This window comes from Lithobates pipiens, unplaced genomic scaffold (genome assembly GCF_037356315.1).
Source record: "Lithobates pipiens isolate NorthernLeopardFrog02 unplaced genomic scaffold, aLitPip1_a1.2 Scaffold_41, whole genome shotgun sequence".
NCBI classification, from domain to species: Eukaryota; Metazoa; Chordata; class Amphibia; order Anura; family Ranidae; genus Lithobates; species Lithobates pipiens.
Genome location: NW_027507861.1, coordinates 1,833,982 through 1,853,922, shown reverse-complemented (window position 1 = coordinate 1,853,922; position 19,941 = coordinate 1,833,982). Strand labels below are relative to the sequence as shown.

The 19,941-nt window shown below is 49.3% G+C and overlaps 1 pseudogene; it reads right to left on the bottom strand.

Annotated features, from left to right (window-relative positions):
* LOC143956757 (uncharacterized) overlaps positions 1–19,941 on the bottom strand; it is a 381,180-nt pseudogene that overhangs the window by 292,004 nt on the left and 69,235 nt on the right.

The following is a 19,941-nucleotide window of genomic DNA, read 5'->3' as shown; positions in this document are numbered from 1 at the left end:
ACTTTGAATAAAATACATGAAGGTGTTTATAAATCTATCCCCGACCCAGATTCTGTTTCAGGTATTCACAGAATCCAACCAGGTGACTGGGTGGTGGTCAAGCGACACGTCAGAAAGCCACTAGAACCAAAATTTGGTGCTTTTGACAACCGGTTCCGCAGTCAAGTTGGAAGGAAAGCCCCCCTGGATTCACGCCGGTCACTGCAAGAAAATACTGAAGTGATGATATCCTTTGAAAAAATGATGATGTTGTTCTTTTTCTTTTTGTTGTTTGTGAGAACTGAGACATGGAAACATAACCCTTTCATACAAATGTTAAAATTGTATGCAACCCATAGCAACGCTAGAGACTGCTGGGTGTGTTCTCACTTACATCCCCAAACAGGAACAATACCCATGATAGCAATGCCTCTCAAATTCGCTGATCTAAACAGGACCAGAATAAATGGCTCATACGTCGTCTCCACAGCTAATGAGCACAGATCAATAACTTTGATGGTTTCAAAACAGATAGACACTCCACAGATTTGTTTAAACATTACATGCCCGTTTAACACTAAATGTACACGGTTGGGCAATTCAGATTGCACCAGGGCAAAGATTACAGTTTATGGAGGAAACCATGGTCAATATTATTATATTCCAGATCCAGAACTAAATAGAACCCTTTATAGTACAAATTGTTCACAGTTCCCAATATGTGAAAATATCGGTTACCTGAGATTCCATGTTATTGCTTCCAGTTTCTTAGGCGCAGGCATACAGTCCATACGTAGAGGGTTATATTATATATGTGGAAATAAAGCTTACGCCTGGCTTCCTACTAATGTTACAGGTACATGTTATATTGGGAAGTTAGCACCTGCTTTGGCTGTTCGCAAAGATACAGTGCGAGCCGATCAAAGTCCGGAATACCCTTTAGTGTTCAAAAGAGAGCTGTTCACTGAAGGCGACATGGCATGGTCGTGGTTCCCTTCCTGGACAGGATGGGGAATTGAAGCAATGAAAAGAATAAATAATTACACTAGAATTGTAGATGAGATTATTAACCTTACTACCACTGATATAGGTTTATTAAGTGAAGAAATGGCTCAGATTAAAAAAGTAGTATTAGAGCACAGATTAACGCAGAATTTTCTCACTGCAGCTCAAGGTGGGATGTGTAAGTTATTTCGCACCGACTGTTGTATATACATTTCTGATAATGAGGACATTATTAAAGGACATCTTGCTAAGATAAGAGAACTACAGAATAAGGCCAGAGATATTGCTAAAGATGGATGGAACCCCTTTAAGGCTTTAGGAGGTTTTGGTGATTTTTTATATGGTATAGCAACATGGTTACAGAAACTAGGCGCTTACATTGTGATGTTCCTATTTCTCATATTTGTCATTTACTTCCTCATCAGGCTGTGCCTCCGTGTGACTACCCGCTGTACCAACAAATGGTCCACCAGCCCTGATGAACCCATTATTGTGAGAAAGTTAGGAGAGAGCTGAACAGGACGCCGTCTCTCTGCGCCAATGTAACAGGAGTTACCAGCAATCGGCTGAATGTAACGCGGAGAAGAATGGTGTCAAATAAACAAAAGGAGGGAAATGACATGGACATTCACTGTACTGTTCATTTAAGCACAAGAGACTCCATTTTGTCCTCCTTTGCTTTAGTGTTCTGTAACCTTCACCTAACACACAGAAACCTCTCCTACTAAACACTCTCTACTCCCCCCTCCCTTCTCAATGTTTTACTTTTGCAATTGTTCTATTCGCTAGCTTTTAATAATATATTTCTATTTGTTTAGCTCTTAATAACATATTTCTATTTGTTAGTTTTTAATAACATCTCACACCACCCCTTTCTTATCTTATGTATAAAGTAACATGTAATAATAAATTTTGACACTGAACGGACATTTTAAACACAGTGATTGAGTCCTGTGAATCTGTTCCTGCAGCTGCAGTATCTATTTGTTTTAGAGTCCCAATCAGAAATCAGTCATAACAGTGTCATGGTTGGTGAGTGTCATGGTTGGTAGTTGGTGGGTGTCATGGTTGGTGGGTGTCATGGTTGGTGGTTGGTGGGTGTCATAGATCGTGGGTGTCATGGTTGGTGGGTGTCATGGTTGGTGGGTGTCATGGTTGGTGGTTGGTGGGTGACATGGTTGGTGGGTGTCATGGTTGGTGGGTGTCGTGATTGGTGGGTGTCGTGATTGGTGGGTGACATGGTTGGTGGGTGACATGGTTGGTGGGTGTCATGGTTGGTGGTTGGTGGGTGACATGGTTGGTGGGTGTCATGATTGGTGGGTGTCGTGGTTGGTGGGTGACATGGTTGGTGGGTGTCATGGTTGGTGGGTGTCATGGTTGGTGGGTGTCATGGTTGGTGGGTGTCATGGTTGGTGGGTGTCATGGTTGGTGGTTGGTGGGTGACATGGTTGGTGGGTGTCATGGTTGGTGGGTGTCATGGTTGGTGGGTGTCGTGATTGGTGGGTGTCGTGATTGGTGGGTGACATGGTTGGTGGGTGACATGGTTGGTGGGTGTCATGGTTGGTGGTTGGTGGGTGACATGGTTGGTGGGTGTCATGATTGGTGGGTGTCGTGGTTGGTGGGTGTCGTGGTTGGTGGGTGACATGGTTGGTGGGTGTCATGGTTGGTGGGTGTCATGGTTGGTGGGTGTCATGATTGGTGGGTGTCGTGGTTGGTGGGTGTCGTGGTTGGTGGGTGACATGGTTGGTGGGTGTCATGGTTGGTGGTTGGTGGGTGTCATGGTTGGTGGTTGGTGGGTGTCATGGTTGGTGGGTGACATGGTTGGTGGTTGGTGGGTGTCATGGTTGATGGTTGGTGGGTGTCATAGTATGTGGGTATCGCACCTACCAAGCATAACCCATTCAAGTGAATGAGGCCACTCTGCAAGTGCCCTGCAACCTTGTGCAGTACAGAAAATAAGGGGTTAAAGCAGGCAGCATTGTTGCTTTCTCACCACCTGCTTTAACCCCTTGGACCTTACAGAAGCATGAAGTTGTGGGGCTCCTCCATAATGCCCTTATTTACTTAAATGGGTTAAAATTGGCAGGCAGTACACTGCTGCTCCTCTGAAAAGTGATCCAAGTGTGTGTTGACAGGTGGTGAGGAGGTGATATGTTGCCTCCTCACCACCTGATTTACACCCATGATTGCGGTGCAATGCACACTATTGTGACACAGTAGTATGGCAATTAGAGGGATAACTCAGGTTTGAGGAGGTGACACTGGGCAATACTGTGCCTGGTGATCTTTGACTCATCCATGTTGTTCAGGTAGATCTCCACCTCGTTAAGGTTACCTACCTCTGCTATACAGACATATCCCTCCACCCGGCACTGCCAGCAAACAACAGAACTAGTAACCCCGGGAGAATTCCTCTGTCAGAGATCTCGCTAGATCCGGGTATGGGACAGAAGACCGAAGACACAATCCCCAGATGTCTAAGACAAGCAACACCTATAGAGAAAATCAACATTTTGCTGCCAGCTGAACCCCCCGAATCTCCATAAATCCATCCTAGATACATGAACTGTGTCTGCAGCACAGAGAAGGAAGATTATCCGAGAGAAATCCAGGAATACAGGATGGGGAACACAGCTCAGGAAAGTGACCAGGGGATTACAGGCTGATATCACCCAGCCCCCGCCCTACTCTGGACCAATCAGTGAGCAGTATGGGTGGAGGAATGTATTTCGTGTTAATGACCCACCTGTGCTGATCTCTGTAGGAGTGTCCTCCTCTATAAATGTCCCCGTTATTCCATCCTTCTCCATAGACTGCTGATCATCCCTCACATACCTCTCTTCTTCTTCTGATTTCACCTCAAATTCTATATCGATTGGATCTCCACTCTAAATCAGGAAAATGAGAGAAAATATCATCTGTAAGATAGAAGATTTATTACTGTGACATCACAGATATAAAATCCACACATCTCCATCCATGTTCTAGATGCTCCATCCCACCAACCTTGTAATAATGAGGGATGGTGAGATCTTCCTGTGGGGAATCCCGGGAATACAGAGGATGGTGACATCTCTCTGGGGGGTTCATGTAGCTGGATGTCTCCACCATGGTGTCCTGGTACAGATCTTTGTGTTCTTTTAGGAACTTTGACTCCTCCATCACCCCATCCCCCACATCATCCTCTTCTTTTATCTCTTCTTTAACATCAACTTCAGAATTACTGAGGTTTCCACTCTGAAAATATAATAAAAATGACATCAATTATAATGTAGTAAGGTCCCGGGCCCCCTTTGGCACATAATGGGTGCCAGACACACCAAACTATGGGGGAGAGGGTTTTGGCCAGGACACCCTTAGTAGTTGCAATGTAAATTGGCAGACTCTGAGACTTCTATAGGTAGACAGCGGTGCAGGGAAAGCCATCCAGCAAGGCACCACATCTGCACGAGTAAGGAAGCCATCTCCTATGGCAACAGTCTTATAACAGTTTCTAACACAAGTTGTACCAAACTTCTTTACTTCCTCTACAATCTCCTTTTGTAGATCTTCACTCCACTGATCTCCCAGTCTCTCTCACTGGACTTGTTGATCCACCGCCACTGAAACCCCTGAGCTCTTCTAACCTTCTCACTCAGTATCTTCCTCAATCGTCTCCCCCGCCTCCCTGCTGGGTCCCTAGCTTGGCACTCACAGATACCCCTCAAGTGTCACCTCGCTGGCTGGCTCGGTCCCTGGCTTGACACACAAGGCTTCTCTGCAAGCATCACCTCCGCTGGTTGGGTCCCTGGCTTGAAACCTGCTGAAGTTTCCCAATTCTTCATCGTCCCCGGTTGGTGAGAATGCTGCTCTGGTACTTGCTTCAGCTACTCACATTGGTCCCTTGTAATAAGGTGGATGGTCCCTTAGTGGCAAAAGCTTCTTCTCTACCTCCGTCCATGACTGGTTCTCCAGCCGTCAGAACCATCACTTCTGGTTGGACTGCAAGCCGCCATCCCAACCCTATGCTGCTCTCTTGTTTCTGGATAGGCCCTCAGAGAGCCTAGCAGCCAGATGTCCCCGGGATAGGCCTCAGGCTCTGGCCTAGCAGCCTGGGGCAGCACAACACACATCCACCCAGACAGCTGTCCAGGTGGCACAGAACACCGATCACCTGACCTCACCCAAATAAATAGGCTCTCCCAGCAGGCCAAGGGATTCAAGAAAATCCCTATCCATTGGTTGAGACATCATATCTATTCCTAATCTTTCCTTGCAATGCCCTTGTCTTATCTAATGCCACCAGATACCCGGCCACCTAGTGCCAGAAGAGAGAGGTGCAGCAATTCCAGAATTAGGGTGAGATCAATTGACCCCTAACCATAGGTGTGCGCAGCCTATTGCATTAGGGTGTGCACTCCAAAGTTCAAACACACATGAACGCCACATGCTGTCACAGGAAGGGTGCTCTGATGGTGGGAGACAGTTGATTGAGAGCATATTACGGTACACCCTAAATATGGATGTAATGTGTTCCTAAGGTTGAACCTAGACTTTAATATAATGGGGGCATTTACACTGGCACCCTCAACCACCCACATGGTGCTGCTCCTGGATAATGCTAATGCACATGGGGTGATTAGGATGTGCCTAGACACACCCGACACACCCTGTGTGCACGCCTATGCCCCTAACAATTAACCATGGCATCTATCACTCGGCAAATAAATTCAGGAGCAGCTCTGCCTAAACATCAGGGTGCTACATCCTCCCCCTGCCTAGGAAACTACATCTCGTAGTTTTTCAGAAAAAAATAATAATTTGAGCCTTCAAGCCTGAGAGTGAATGTCCTGGCAAAAGCTGGGATGGGAGGGGAAACAAGGAAAGGAATAATAATAACAGTAATACAAGGGGGGTACCACATGAAATAAACATATGTAACATATACATAAGTGAATGGTAGTTCACACAAGGCAGATAAATATCAGACATTATGTACAATGTATGTGTGGTATACCACCCAAACAATTGAGGGAAATATAAACATCAGCCTTATATCCTAACTATCTATCTAATATATACAATAATAAAGAGCATGAATAGTTATCATTAGGGATGAGCCAAACATCCCCCACCCCCAGTTCTGTTTGCACCAGAACTTGCGAACAGGCAAAAGTCTATGGGACACGAACATGAGAAATTGAAAGTGCTCATTTTAAAGTCTTATATTCAAGCTATTGTCATAAAAAGTGTTTGGGGACCCGGGTCCTGCCCTGCAAAAAAGTTTTAAAAATGTCATTTTTTTTCGGGGGCAGTGATTTTAATAATGCTTAAAGTGAAACAATAAAACTGAAATATTCCTTTAATTATCGTGCCTGGGGGGTCCCCTTAGTCTGCCTGTAAAGTAGGGCATCTTTCCCGTGTTTATAAAGGAAAAATTGAATTTAAAATTGCTTGCGGCTGTAATGTATTATCGGAAATATCCATAAAAATCATTGAAAAAAAATGGTGTGGGTCCCGTCCCCCCCCCCCAGCAGTCCATTACCAGGCCCTTAAGGTTTGGTATGGATTTTAAGGGGAACCCCACCCTAAAATAAAAATAAAATGGTGTGGGGGTCCCCCCAAAATCCATACCAGACCCTTATCCGAGCACGCAACCCGGCAGGCTGCAGGAAAAAGGGGAGGGTCGAGAGAGCGCCTCCCCTCCTGAACCATACCGGGACACATGCCCTCAACATGCAGAGGGTTTCTTGGGGTCCCCCCAAAACACCTTGTCCCTATATTGGGCCTCATCCCCAAAACCCTTGGCCGGTGGTTGTGGGGGTCTGTGGTGGGGAAAAGTAGACGGGGAAGTGAGGGGAGAGGGAAGTAGACAGGGAAGTGGGGTGAGAGGGAAGTAGATGGGAAAGTGGGGGGAGAGGGAAGTAGACAGGGAAGTGGGGTGAGAGGGAAGTAGATGGGAAAGTGGTGGGAGAGGGAAGTAGATGAGGAAGTGGGGGAGAGGGAAATAGATGGGGGTGGGGGAGAGGGAAGTAGACGAGGAAGTGGGGAGAGAGGGAACTAGATAGGAAAAAGAGGGATAAATTCCTGTTATTTGTAGACAGTGTGCGTGTGTGTGTGGGGGGGGGGGGATGCCCGCTATTAATATCAGTTGATTTTAAAAATAATTGTGTTCACGGGGGGAAATGATTGGCATTAGTGATTAGTAGGAAAAAGGGGGAAGGAGCAAGGGGGGTAAGAGGTTCTCAATAGAGAAACAGTAGGCACTGCTGCTCAGTGGCTGGACAGGGGGAAGTGGGGGGTAGGACGGTAACTAGGGGGGGGGCAGAAGTGTGGAAAAGGGACAATAAAGGGACAGAGGGGCGGTGAAGTTGGGAAGGGGGAGTCGAGAGGACAGAGGGCTGGACAGGAGAAAGTGAGGGACAGGGGTTGGATAGGGGGAAGTGGGGTAAACTGGGAGGCAGTGGAGAAACAAGGAGCTTAACAGGAAGGCAGTGGGGGATGGGAAGGTAGTGGTGCTCAGTGAGAGATGAATACCTGGCTCATGGTGTCCTGGTCTGGACGTTGATGTGAAGCTCCTCTGATGAGTCTTCTATAGTTGGGGTCCTCTCGGATGGTCCCTCTTGGTTCCTCTGACGAGTCTTCTATGGTTGGGGTCCTCTCGGATGGTCCCTCTTGGTTCCTCTGATGAGTCTTCTATAGTTGGGGTCCTCTCGGATGGCCCCTCTTGGTTCCTCTGATGAGTCTTCTATGGTTGGGGTCCTCTCGGATGGTCCCTCTTGGTTCCTCTGATGAGTCTTCTATGGTTGGGGTCCTCTCGGATGGTCCCTCTTGGTTCCTCTGATGAGTCTTCTATAGTTGGGGTCCTCTCGGATGGCCCCTCTTGGTTCCTCTGATGAGTCTTCTATGGTTGGGGTCCTCTCGGATGGTCCCTCTTGATGCCTCTGATGAGTCTTCTATGGTTGGGGTCCTCTCGGATGGTCCCTCTTGGTTCCTCTGATGGGTCTTCTATGGTCGGGTGACTTCTGACTGCAGATGAAGGGGGAAATCTCTCCCAACTCTCGGCTCCTCTTCCTCCTGCTCAAAAGTTGTCCACAATCAGGGGAAAGTTCTCCTTAAAGTGTCTTTCCACCTTGTGGGGGTCCTAGGCCTGCAATGTGCAGACTGTAGACATGAAGCTGATTCTGCTCTGTCCTGTGTGAGGATCTTCTCTGTCTCTCCTCCGTGTCCCCGATGGAAGATGGAGGCTTCGTGTCTTGGCTGAGAGGTGTGAGGGACGTTCTTTGTCTGCACTACAGATCTGGGAAGACTCCAATCACATTGTGAGCCAGCTTCCTCACAGGGAGCCCCTCCCCCACAGATGCCCTGGGGCCATGCTGACTACAATCACAGTGCGGGGGAGGGGGTTTCACAAAGAGGACCCCTCCCTCCATTCTCTGGGATGACACTATAGTTGGATAAATATAGAGAGAAACAAGAATGTAACTGCGCTGGCAAAAAAGGAAAGAAGCTATGGAGAGCAGCAGCAATACAGTGCGATAACACAGAAAATACCCAGAAAATCAAAAAAAGCTGCACTATAAAAATAAAAATAATTGATTTTATAGTTGGATAAATGGTTCTATATTTAGGATGTATCCGGTCTATAAACCAGAGGCTCTGGATGGACAGTTGGATAAATTGATCATTTGTGTGGGGGAGGGGGAGGTGATCTATAGGGAGTGTATGAGGGAGGGAAGTGACATGTGAGGTTATTTGTTGGAATCTGTTTGCGCAGGGAAAGCAGACAAGTTGTTAGAACTTTTTGTTAAATGGAGGGGTGTGTATGGGGGAGGGGTGAGAAGTTGGGGAGGGATGTGCATGGGGAGGAGTAAGAAGTCGGGGAGGGATGTGTATGGGGGAGGGGTGAGATGTCGGGGAGGGATGTGTATAGGGGAGGGGTGAGAAATCTGGGAGGGATGTGTATGGGGGAGGGGTGAGAAGTCGGGGAGGGATGTGTAGGGGGGAGGGGGGAGAAGTCAGGGAGGGTTGTGTATGGGGGAGGGGTGAGAAAGTGGGGAGGGGTGTGTATGGGGGAGGGGTGATAAGGTGGGGATGGATGTGCATGTGGGAGGACTGTGTATGGGGGAGGGGTGAGAAGATGGGGAGAGCTGTGTATGAGGGAGGGGTGAGAAGTCAGGGAGGGCTGTGGATGGGGAAGGGGTGAGAAGTCGGGGGAGGGGTAAGACGTTGGGGAGGGCTGTGTATGGGGGAGGGGTGAGAAGTTGGGGAGCGATGTGTATGGGGGAGGGGTGAGAAGGTGGGGAGGGGTGTTTATGGGGGAGGGGTGATAAGGTGGGGAAAGATGTGCATGGGGAGAGGTGAGAAGACGGGGCGGGATGTGTATGGGGGAGGGATGAGAAGACGGGGAGAGCTGTGTATGGGGACAAGGGGTGAGAAGGCAGGGGAGGGATGTGTAGGGGGGAGGGGTGAGAAGTCAGGGGGGGCTGTGTATGGGGGAGGGGTGATAAGATGGGGAGGGCTGTGTATGGGGGCGAGGGGTGAGAAGGCAGGGGAGAGATGTGTAGGGGGGAGGGGGGAGAAGTTGGGGAGAGCTGTGTATGGAGGAGGGATGAGAAGTCGGGGAAGGATGTGCATGGGGAGGAGTAAGAAGTCGGGGAGGGATGTGTATGGGGGAGGGGTGAGATGTCGGGGAGGGATGTGTATAGGGGAGGGGTGAGAAATCTGGGAGGGATGTGTATGGGGGAGGGGTGAGAAGTCGGGGAGGGATGTGTAGGGGGGAGGAGGGATAAGTCGGGGAGGGTTGTGTATGGGGGAGGGGTGAGAAAGTGGGGAGGGGTGTGTATGGGGGAGGGGTGATAAGGGGGGATGGATGTGCATGAGGGAGGACTGTGTATGGGGGAGGGGGGAGAAGTTGGGGAGAGCTGTGTATGGAGGAGGGATGAGAAGTCGGGGAGGGATGTGCATGGGGAGGAGTAAGAAGTCGGGGAGGGATGTGTATGGGTGAGGGGTGAGATGTCGGGGAGGGATGTGTATAGGGGAGGGGTGAGAAATCTGGGAGGGATGTGTATGGGGGAGGGGTGAGAAGTCGGGGAGGGATGTGTAGGGGGGAGGAGGGAGAAGTCGGGGAGGGTTGTGTATGGGGGAGGGGTGAGAAAGTGGGGAGGGGTGTGTATGGGGGAGGGGTGATAAGGGGGGATGGATGTGCATGAGGGAGGACTGTGTATGGGGGAGGGGTGAGGAGATGGGGAGGGCTGTGTATGAGGGAGGGGGGAGAAGTCAGGGAGGGCTGTGGATGGGGAAGGGGTGAGAAGTCGGGGGGAGGGGTAAGACGTTGGGGAGGGCTGTGTATGGGGGAGGGGTGAGAAGGTGGGGAGGGGTGTGTATGGGGGAGAGGTGTTTATGGGGGAGGGGTGAGAAGGTGGGGAAAGATGTGCATGGGGGAGGGGTGAGAAGACGGGGCGGGATGTGTATGGGGGAGGGATGAGAAGACGGGGAGAGCTGTGTATGGGGACGAGGGGTGAGAAGGCAGGGGAGGGATGTGTAGGGGGAGGGTTGAGAAGTCAGGGGGGGCTGTGTATGGGGGAGGGGTGATAAGATGGGGAGGGCTGTGTATGGGGGCGAGGGGTGAGAAGGCAGGGGAGAGATGTGTAGGGGGGAGAAGTTGGGGAGAGCTGTGTATGGAGGAGGGGTGAGAAGTTAGGGAGGGGTGTGCATGGGGAGGAGTAAGAAGTGGGGGAGGAAAGTGTATGGGGGAGGGATGAGAAGGCTGGGAGGGATGTGTATGGGGGAGGGATGAGAAGGTGTGGAGGGCTCTGTATGGGGGAGGGGTGAGAAGACGGGGAGGACTGTGTATGTGGGAGGGGTGAGAAGTTGGGGAGCAATGTGTATGGGGGAGGGGTGAGAAGGTGGGGAGGGGTGTGTATGGGGGAGGGGTGTTTATGGGTGAGGGGTGAGAAGGTGGGGAAAGATGTGCATGGGGGAGGGGTGAGAAGACGGGGCGGGATGTGTATGGGGAGGGATGAGAAGACGGGGAGAGCTGTTTATGGGGACGAGGGGTGAGAAGGCAGGGGAGAGATGTGTAGGGGGGAGGGGTGAGAAGTAAGGGAGGGCTGTGTATGGGGGAGGGGTGATAAGATGGGGAGGGCTGTGTATGGGGGCGAGGGGTGAGAAGGCAGGGGAGAGATGTGTAGGGGGGAGAAGTTGGGGAGGGATGTGTATGGAGGAGGGGTGAGAAGTTGGGGAGGGATGTGCATGGGGAGGAGTAAGAAGTAAGGGAGGGATGTGTATGGGGGAGGGATGAGAAGGTGTGTAGGGCTCTGTATGGGGGAGGGGTGAGAAGACGGGGAGGGCTGTGTATGGGGGAGGGGTGAGAAGTTGGGGAGGGCTGTGTATGGGGCAGGGTTGTGTATGGGGGAGGGCTGTGTATGGGGGAGGGGAGGGTTGTGTTTGGGGGAGGAGTGAGAAGTTGGGGAGGGCTGTGTATGGGGGAGGGCTGTGTATGGAGGAGGGCTGTGTATGGGGGAGGGCTGTGTATGGGGGAGGGCTGTGTATGGGGTTGGGCTGTGTATGGGGTTGGGCTGTGTATGGGGGAGGGCGGTGTATGGGGTTGGGCTGTGTATGGGGGAGGGCGGTGTATGGGGTTGGGCTGTGTATGGAGGAGGGATATGTATGGGGAAGTGCTGTGTATGGGGTTGTGCTGTGTATGGGGGAGGGGCGGTGTATGGGGTTGGGCTGTGTATGGGGGAGGGGAGGTTACATGTAATGAGAAGTACAGACACTCTCTCTAATATTAGAGGGCATGATTGGACAATTCCAGTAGAGGGGGAGGGGAGGGGAGGTAACATTGGGGCTCAGTCACAGCACACAGCCCATGTTATTGTGTGTATAATGCGTGTTCTCTGGTGTGCAGTGTGGGGGCGCTGTTGTGTGGTGTAATGAGGTGTTAGGCTCTCTTCTATAGAATTCTATGGGCTCTTTGGAATATTATACAAGGTGTGGGAACGCTCGGCACAAACAATACAACCTCACATTGTTTTCTGTGATGGTGACGGAAGCCATAGAACATCGGGAACATCGCCTTGTTCAGCTGCCCATACACTCGTACAATCTCCTTCCAATCTTTTCATTGGAAGATCCTTCCCTCCATTCTCTTCTGGTTAGTGGAGGGAAATGGAAGTGTGTGATGGCGGTGATGAGGAAATTGGAAGGAGTCGGATGGAAAATGTTTCTGGAATGAAGAAATTTCTAGCAGTGAATGAGATTTCATTCCGGAAAGTCCATCATTCCAAACACACGGGACATTCCAAGCACAAAGGACATTCACCATGGGAGTCATTGAATGTACTGATGAGAATTGTCATATGGAAGTTTGTACGGACGTTCATTTGATAATCTCCTTGTGTATGGCCAGATTAATTGTTGGTGTGAATGAGCCCTAAAGGTGACCATACACTATACAATCTGATTGTACAATCTCCTTTCCATCATCTACATAATACAAGGATCTGCCCGATCCCATACACACTGAATGGAAGGTTTGGGTGTTTCCTCCTATTACATTGTTTTGGAAACGTTAAAAGAAATAGATTTCTGTTCCAGAATCCCCCAATATGTACCTTGTCACCCCCTCCTATGTTCCCTGCACTGCCCCTCCCCCATAATGACTGGACATTGTTCCCCATGATCCCCCTCAAAATAGTGACCCCAAATTGTTCCCATTGGTTCCTCTTTCTTTTTCCAGAAGTGACCCCACATTGTCCTCCATAGTTCCTCCCTCCATTATGATGACCCCACATTGTGACACTACACTGCCCCCTATGGTCTCCTCTTCTATCCTCCCCTCCGCTCACATTGACCATTCTTCCCATGAGGCCCAAAATTACCTAGGCCATTGTCCTCTCTCCTCCCCTCTTAGTGACATCACATTACCCCCCATGGTCCCTCCTACCCTCTTAGTGACATCACATTACCCCCGATGGTTCTTCTCCCCCCTCTTACTGACAGAGGGGGAGGGGTGTTTTCAGTGGGGGAGGGGGTGTCCTCAATGCAGAAAAAGAGGGGGTGTTCTCTGTGAAGAATGGGAAGGGGGTGCCCTCAGTGGTGGGGAGGGGGAGGGGAAGTCATCGGTACAGGAAGGGAGAGGGTGTCCTCATTGGAGGGGGAGGGGTGTCCTCCTAATTTTGAATCATTATTGGTTCAGTTATCATTATTGATATGACAAGGGGAGGGACAAGGCTCACAGAACAGAGATTGTACAATCAGATTGGAATGTATATGGACGTCCTTATCCTGGACATAGAGGAGTATTTTTTTTTTTATTCAAACAGCGTGTAGAATGTACATTTCCCACACATTGGAGGGGGATGGGGGAATCCTCCCGCTGTGCTATTGTGTTCTGACAGTGGAGACCCTCCCCCGCCATCAGAATACAATGATCGGTGTTGCCGCCTATAGCCGGTGGTATTGATCATTCAGGTAAAACCTGACAGACTGGTTGTACACAAATCAATCAATAGACTGACCTGTGTACAACCAGCAAGCCAATACATGGATCAAAATACATCCAATCACTTATTGTACCTCTGTGCAGCCTGTGTCCCCTCCCCCACACCTCCATTATGAAAATGTATGTTATACCGCGCATGCAGAAGATGGAGCGTGTGATGTCATGTGCCTCGTCTCACACATGCATCGTACAACATTCCTTTCATCTCCTCCAAGATCTCCGGGAGAAAGTTTTCCCCAAGAAATGAGTGTCATGGCGTCCAGCACATGTAGAAGATGAAGTGTATGAGGTGATCCCCCGGTGTGTGCAATATGAGAGTCCTGAGAGATGTGAGAGCTCAGCTCCAAATCTCTCTGAAGACACCAGTGTGATCAGCGGAGGAAGGAAGAGGACACAAGAAAGGCAAAGCTCCTCATACACTAGGAGATTATTGAAGGAGAATTTGGAGAAATCTTCTCACTACTAGAGATGGACGAACCTCCGACGGGTCGTTTCGCGAACGCGGCCGAAAGTTTGCGAACCGCAAAGTTTGCAGCAGGCCCCATTGACTTCAATGGCAGGCGAACTTTAAAAACCTACAGGTCATATTTTCAGCCAAAATAATTAATAGCCGTGCAAACATAGTCCCACCACATGGCCACTGACATAACACATGTATGAAGTGAATCTGGGATCGACAACGACAAGCATTCTTTTTTATCTGTGAAATTTTGACAATTCAGGACTCAGGAGCGCATGAAGGCAATGGAGGAGAGGAAAGGTCAGGGTAGGCTATGAAGAGGGTGCAGGAGATGATCACCAGCACTGTGATATAGAGCAATGACACCAGCACTGTGATATAGAGCAATGACACCAGCACTGTGATAGAGTGCACTTACACCAGCACCGTAATATAGAGCATTGACACCAGCACCGTAATATAGAGTGCTGACACCAGCACCGTGATATAGAGCACTGACACCAGCACCGTGATAGAGTGCACTGACACCAGCACCGTGATATAGAGCACTGACACCAGCACTGTGATAGAGAGCAATGACACCAGCACTGTGATAGAGTGCGCTGACACCAGCACCGTGATATAGAGCACTGACACCAGCACCGTGATAGAGTGCGCTGACACCAGCACCGTGATATAGAGCACTGACACCAGCACCGTAATAGAGTGCACTGACACCAGCACCGTGATATAGAGCAATGACACCAGCACTGTGATAGAGTGTGCTGACACCAGCACCGTAATATAGAGCACTGACACCAGCACCGTGATAGAGTGCACTGACACCAGCACCGTGATAGAGTGCACTGACACCAGCACCATAATAGAGTGCACTAACACCAGCACCGTGATATAGAGCACTGACTATACAGCCCTGCACCAGCACCCTATATATTGTACACCTATACCAGTCCTTTCAAGCACCTTTGTGGACCTAGTAGCTAGTGTAGACTGTCCCTCAGTCTGTCTTGCAGACTGTCCCTCAGTCACTACACTGATAAAGGACTGCTGCAGAATAGGGCAGCAGTCAGCAGCAGTGCACCAGAACCCTATATATTGTACACTTATACCAGTCCTTACAAGGGCCTTTGTGGACCTAGTAGCTAGTGATTTGCAGACTGTACCTCAGTCCCTAGACTTATAAAGGACTGCTGCATAATAGGGCAGCAGTCAAGTATAATATTCTTTCTATATTTGGAAGAAAGTATATTATACGTGTACAACTCTATATATTGTACACCCATACCAGTCCTTAAAAGGACCTTTGTGGACCTAATAATAATAGCTAGTGATTAAACTGACTGTCCCTACTGCACACAGCGTCCTGTCCCTCCCTACACTGACAAAAGACAGGCAGCTGCAAACACCAGCACAGCAGTGCACTGAACCATATATACTGTACTACACCTATACCAGTCCTTAAAAGGACTTTTGTGGACCTAATAGCTAGCGATTTGTGTCACTACAGTCTCTCCCTGCTCCACACAGTGTCCTGTCCCTAAACTGACATAGGAGAGAATGTAAAATGGCCGCCAGATCAGGTCTATTTATGAGGTAGGGGGAATGTCCAATTGTCCATGTGCTGAAATGTCTCCATTGGCTGTCCTGTACCCCATGATGGATGTGTTATCTTGGGTCAAAGTTCTTTCACACTGTAAACACATATGTCCGCCGGGCGAACAGCGGCAATAGTACGCGATTGGAAAATCGCGAACACGCAAAGTTCGCCGTGAACCGACCGCCTGGTGAACAGTTTGGCCATCCCTACTCACTACATTCCATGGATTGATGAATGGCGCTCAGAAGGAGTTCAACATTTCATTTCATTCATGAATGGAATTTACTGAATGAAAACCACATTCACTGCTAGAAATTCATTCCTTGGAGAAAAATTCCCCATCCTGATCCTCCCAATCTTCTCCTCACTGCACTCAATAATCCCTCCACTAACCAGAAGAACATCCAACAAACCTTCTTCATATGACCAATCTGCAATGAGATTCTATTGTGTCATCCCAGAGAATGGAGGGAGGGGTCCTCTTTGTGAATCCCCCTCCCTTGCCTGAGTTTGTAATCAGGGTGGCCCCAGGGCATCTGTGGGGGAGGGACCCCCTGTGAGGACCCCAACCATAGAATACTCATCAGAGGAGCTCCACATCAACCCCTCGAACAGGACATCATCAGCCAGGTATTAATTTCCCAATTCACCCCACTGCACCCATCCACTCATCTGTTCCCCCACTGCCCCTTGCCCACAACTCTGTCCCCCTATGGCCCCCTTTCCCCCAACTACCCCTGTGTCCCCCCACTTCCCCCTGTCAAGCCCTTTTGTCTCCCCCACTGCCCCTATCTACCCCTCTGTACCCCTGCCTACATCCTTGACTCTCTACTGCCCCCTTGTCCTCCCATGTGTCTCCCTAGTGCCCCTTGTCCTCCCACGTGTCTCCCTAGTGCCCCCTTGTCCTCCCATGTGTCCCCCCACTGCCCTCCATCCTCCCATGTGTCCTCCTATTTCCCCCCGTTCCTCCCATGTGTACTACTGCCCCCTGTCCTCCCATGTGTCCCCCTACTGCCCCTTGCACTTCCATTTGCCCCCTACTGCCTCCTTTCCACCCCTCTGTCTCCCTTCTGCTCCCCTCTCCACCCTCACTGCCTACCAGTCCAATACCACTTATTTCTTCACTGAGCACCCCTGTCTTCCCTTGCTCCTCACTAAGTCCCCCTTTTTCACACTAAGCACCAATGCCCAACATTTCCTCTCAGTGATCATATTTTTTAAAATCAACTGATAACAATAGAAGGTATCCCCCCACACACAATGACCATGGACAGTAGGCATTTTTTCTTACCACCTACCCCTCACTGTCCACCTCCTCCCCACTTCTCTATTCCCCAAATGCCTCCCCGTTTCCCATCTACTTCCCTCCCCCCTCACTTTGAGTGAGTGACTTGTATAGCACTACCTATGCGAACTGAATCGCCTCAGGGCGCTTTCTTGCCACCAGAATCCATCTGTGGCTTTTGCGCGGTCCTTTACCCCGTAAGGTCCTGACATTTTTTTAGCCATAAACACTGATAGGTCAATCAGGATGACTGGGGGTTGGGACTTTAAATGAAGCAGGCAGGTGTAAAACATTTAAATGTATTGGAAAATCAGTGGTAAGTTGCATGAGGGTAATCATAAGTACACCAAGAAGACCAATATATTCCATTCAATGGATAAACATACAGCAATAACAATTGACCACTAAAAATACAAATCTCATATTACAAGTGATCATTAAGCAAGTAAAACATATAGTTGGCATAAAACATGGCATATAGTAGCTCTATGCATTTCGTGGATTCAATGATTAGAAAAGTGAAATACATAAAATATTTTAAGAAACCATATCAACCAAAGAGATTAGGTGAAATAAAATAGCAGTGCAGCATAAATCAAATAGTGAAAAAGTGAAGATCATATTACCTAATAGACACTTCAGTGTTGAGTGATCCACAAAGTGTGCAGATAGAGGGCTGGAACCACCATGTGAGTCAATCTGCCCCGGGAGACTTATAAGGGCTAGTCTGCCACACCCACCAACGTCACGTGGGAGCAAGCACTAAGGAGGATAGGCAGCTGCAGCCAGGCGGAACCGCCCCCAAGCAGAACAGTGCCAAATTATTCCTCCACCTGGCTGCTAGATGTAAAAAGTAATGGAAGGTGGCGGCGCCAAAGACATGGCGCAGCGGTTCCAGCACATAAAGCGTGACGTCGATGTGTAGTGCAGGGCGGTCCACCCACCCTATAGAGAGGGGAGGAGGGAGGCCCACGCTACGCCTCGCAGCTCCCAAGGTGATGGAGCGACTGCTCCTATCTAAAACATGTGACATATGCAACTGCCAGGGATATTAGCCTATTTAAAATGGGGGTGGGAGGTAAAACGGGGCCCCATCCCATGGCGATTAGCCCGGTGGAAGGGGGGGAATTCATGTATTAGATGATCTAATCATTGCATGGTATAATTAGGTATTAATCAGACCTAAAGTGATATAACCAAGCACGCTTCCATCCCTAATTTATTTAGAAGAAAAAGAGAACGTTGGGACTTTAAATGAGGCGGTGACCGGGTAAGGTCAGCTGCCTCCATCCCTATTTGAATAAAGCAATCAGGATGAATGGGGGTTGGGACTTTAAATGAAGCATGCAGGTGTAAAACATTTAAATTTATTGGAAAATCAATGGTAAGTTGCATGAGGGTAATCATGAGTACACCAAGAAGACCAATATAATAATAAACACTGATAGGTGGCACTGATATGCGACACAGATAGACACACAAATTGTCATGGATAGGTAGCACAGATTGTCATGGATAGGTGGAATGGATTGGCATGGATGGGCGGCATGGATAGGTGGCACAAATGGTCATGGATATGTGGCACGGATGGGCATGGATGGGCACTGATAGATGGCTAGGATGGGAACTGATAGACGGCATGGATGGGCACTGATAGGTGGCATGGATAGGCAGCATTGTAGTGTAAAGTACTGTAGGGATGGATGCCAATCAGTGCCAAACAATAATGCATGCCAATCAGTGATGCCCATTGTGGGCACTGATTGGCATCCATTATGGGCACTGATTGGCATTCATTATGGGCACTGACTTGCATCCCTGGTGGTCTGGGGGGCATACCTGGTGCTGAGCATCCCTGGTGGTCTGGTGGCATCCCTGGGGGGCATCCTTGGGGGGCTGTGCTGATAATCGATCAGCACAGACCTCCCCTGTCAGAGGAGCAGCCGATTACCGGCTCTTCCTATTTACACTGTGATCAGCTGTGATTGGACACGGCTGATCACGTGGTAAAGAGTCTCCGTTGGAGACTCTTTACTGAGATTGTAGTTGCGGTGTGTCAGACTGACACACCCCAACAACTATCACCATGATGCGCACCCCTGGGGGCGCTCAGTGGCTTAATATCCTGATCACGTCATATGACATCCGGTCAGGATTTTAAAACCACTTTGCCACCGTCATTTTGACGGCCAGGGTTGTCGGGAAGAGGCCCTTGTCCTCATCAACATGGGTACAAGGTGCTTTGGGGCGAGGGGCGCATGCCCCCCTTCCCCAAGGCACCCCCATGTTTAGGGCATGCAACCTGGTACGGCTCAGGGGGGGGGGGGGGGGGGGGCGCTCGCTCGTCCCCACCCCCTTTCCTGGCCGGCCGGGTAGCATGCTCAGATAAGGGTCTGATATGAACCTAGGGGGGATCCTCACGCTGATTTTTCGGCGTAGGGGTTCCCCTTTAAGTCCATACCAGGTGACGGGCCAGCGGCGCCTCCTTCACTTGCCCCGGCTACCTGGAGACGTGCTCAAAATGAGAGGACTTTCCTCCACGTGTGTGGGCGTTCATTTCAAAAGTACGGCGGATAGTCCGGCGGACTTAGTACGCCGTACTAGTCTTCTGCAAAAGTTCCGTGTGTGGGCAAGTAGCTCATTCAGAAAGTCCGGCGGACAGTCCGGCGGAAAGTCCGCCCGACTAAATCCGCCGGATAGTCTGCTACGTATGTGCACGGCATAAGAAGATTTATCCTTCAATGACTCATCGTATCTGCTGGAGTGAAAGTCTCCCCAAGCTTTTTTCTCAAATCAGCCCATAAAAAGAGCCCCACCTTCATAAAAAAGCACTGGCTTAAGGTTCCTCTGGGCTACATTTGTTCTACAGAAACTGCAGGCTTTCAATGAGCAGTATTCCCTCCCACCTTTCTAAAAAGGTGTGTGTCACTCATTCTAACGATATTGAAATACAAAACCTTTTGACTAATACAATATACAAGTTTCCTATCTTCTAAACCGAATATTACATATATCAGTAAATAGATTATATATATTTAAAACGTAATGCACTTAATAATCCTAATCAAGAAATACTGTAATATAAATAAATTATGATCTTTTAACTAAAACTTTGAAACTTTAACAAG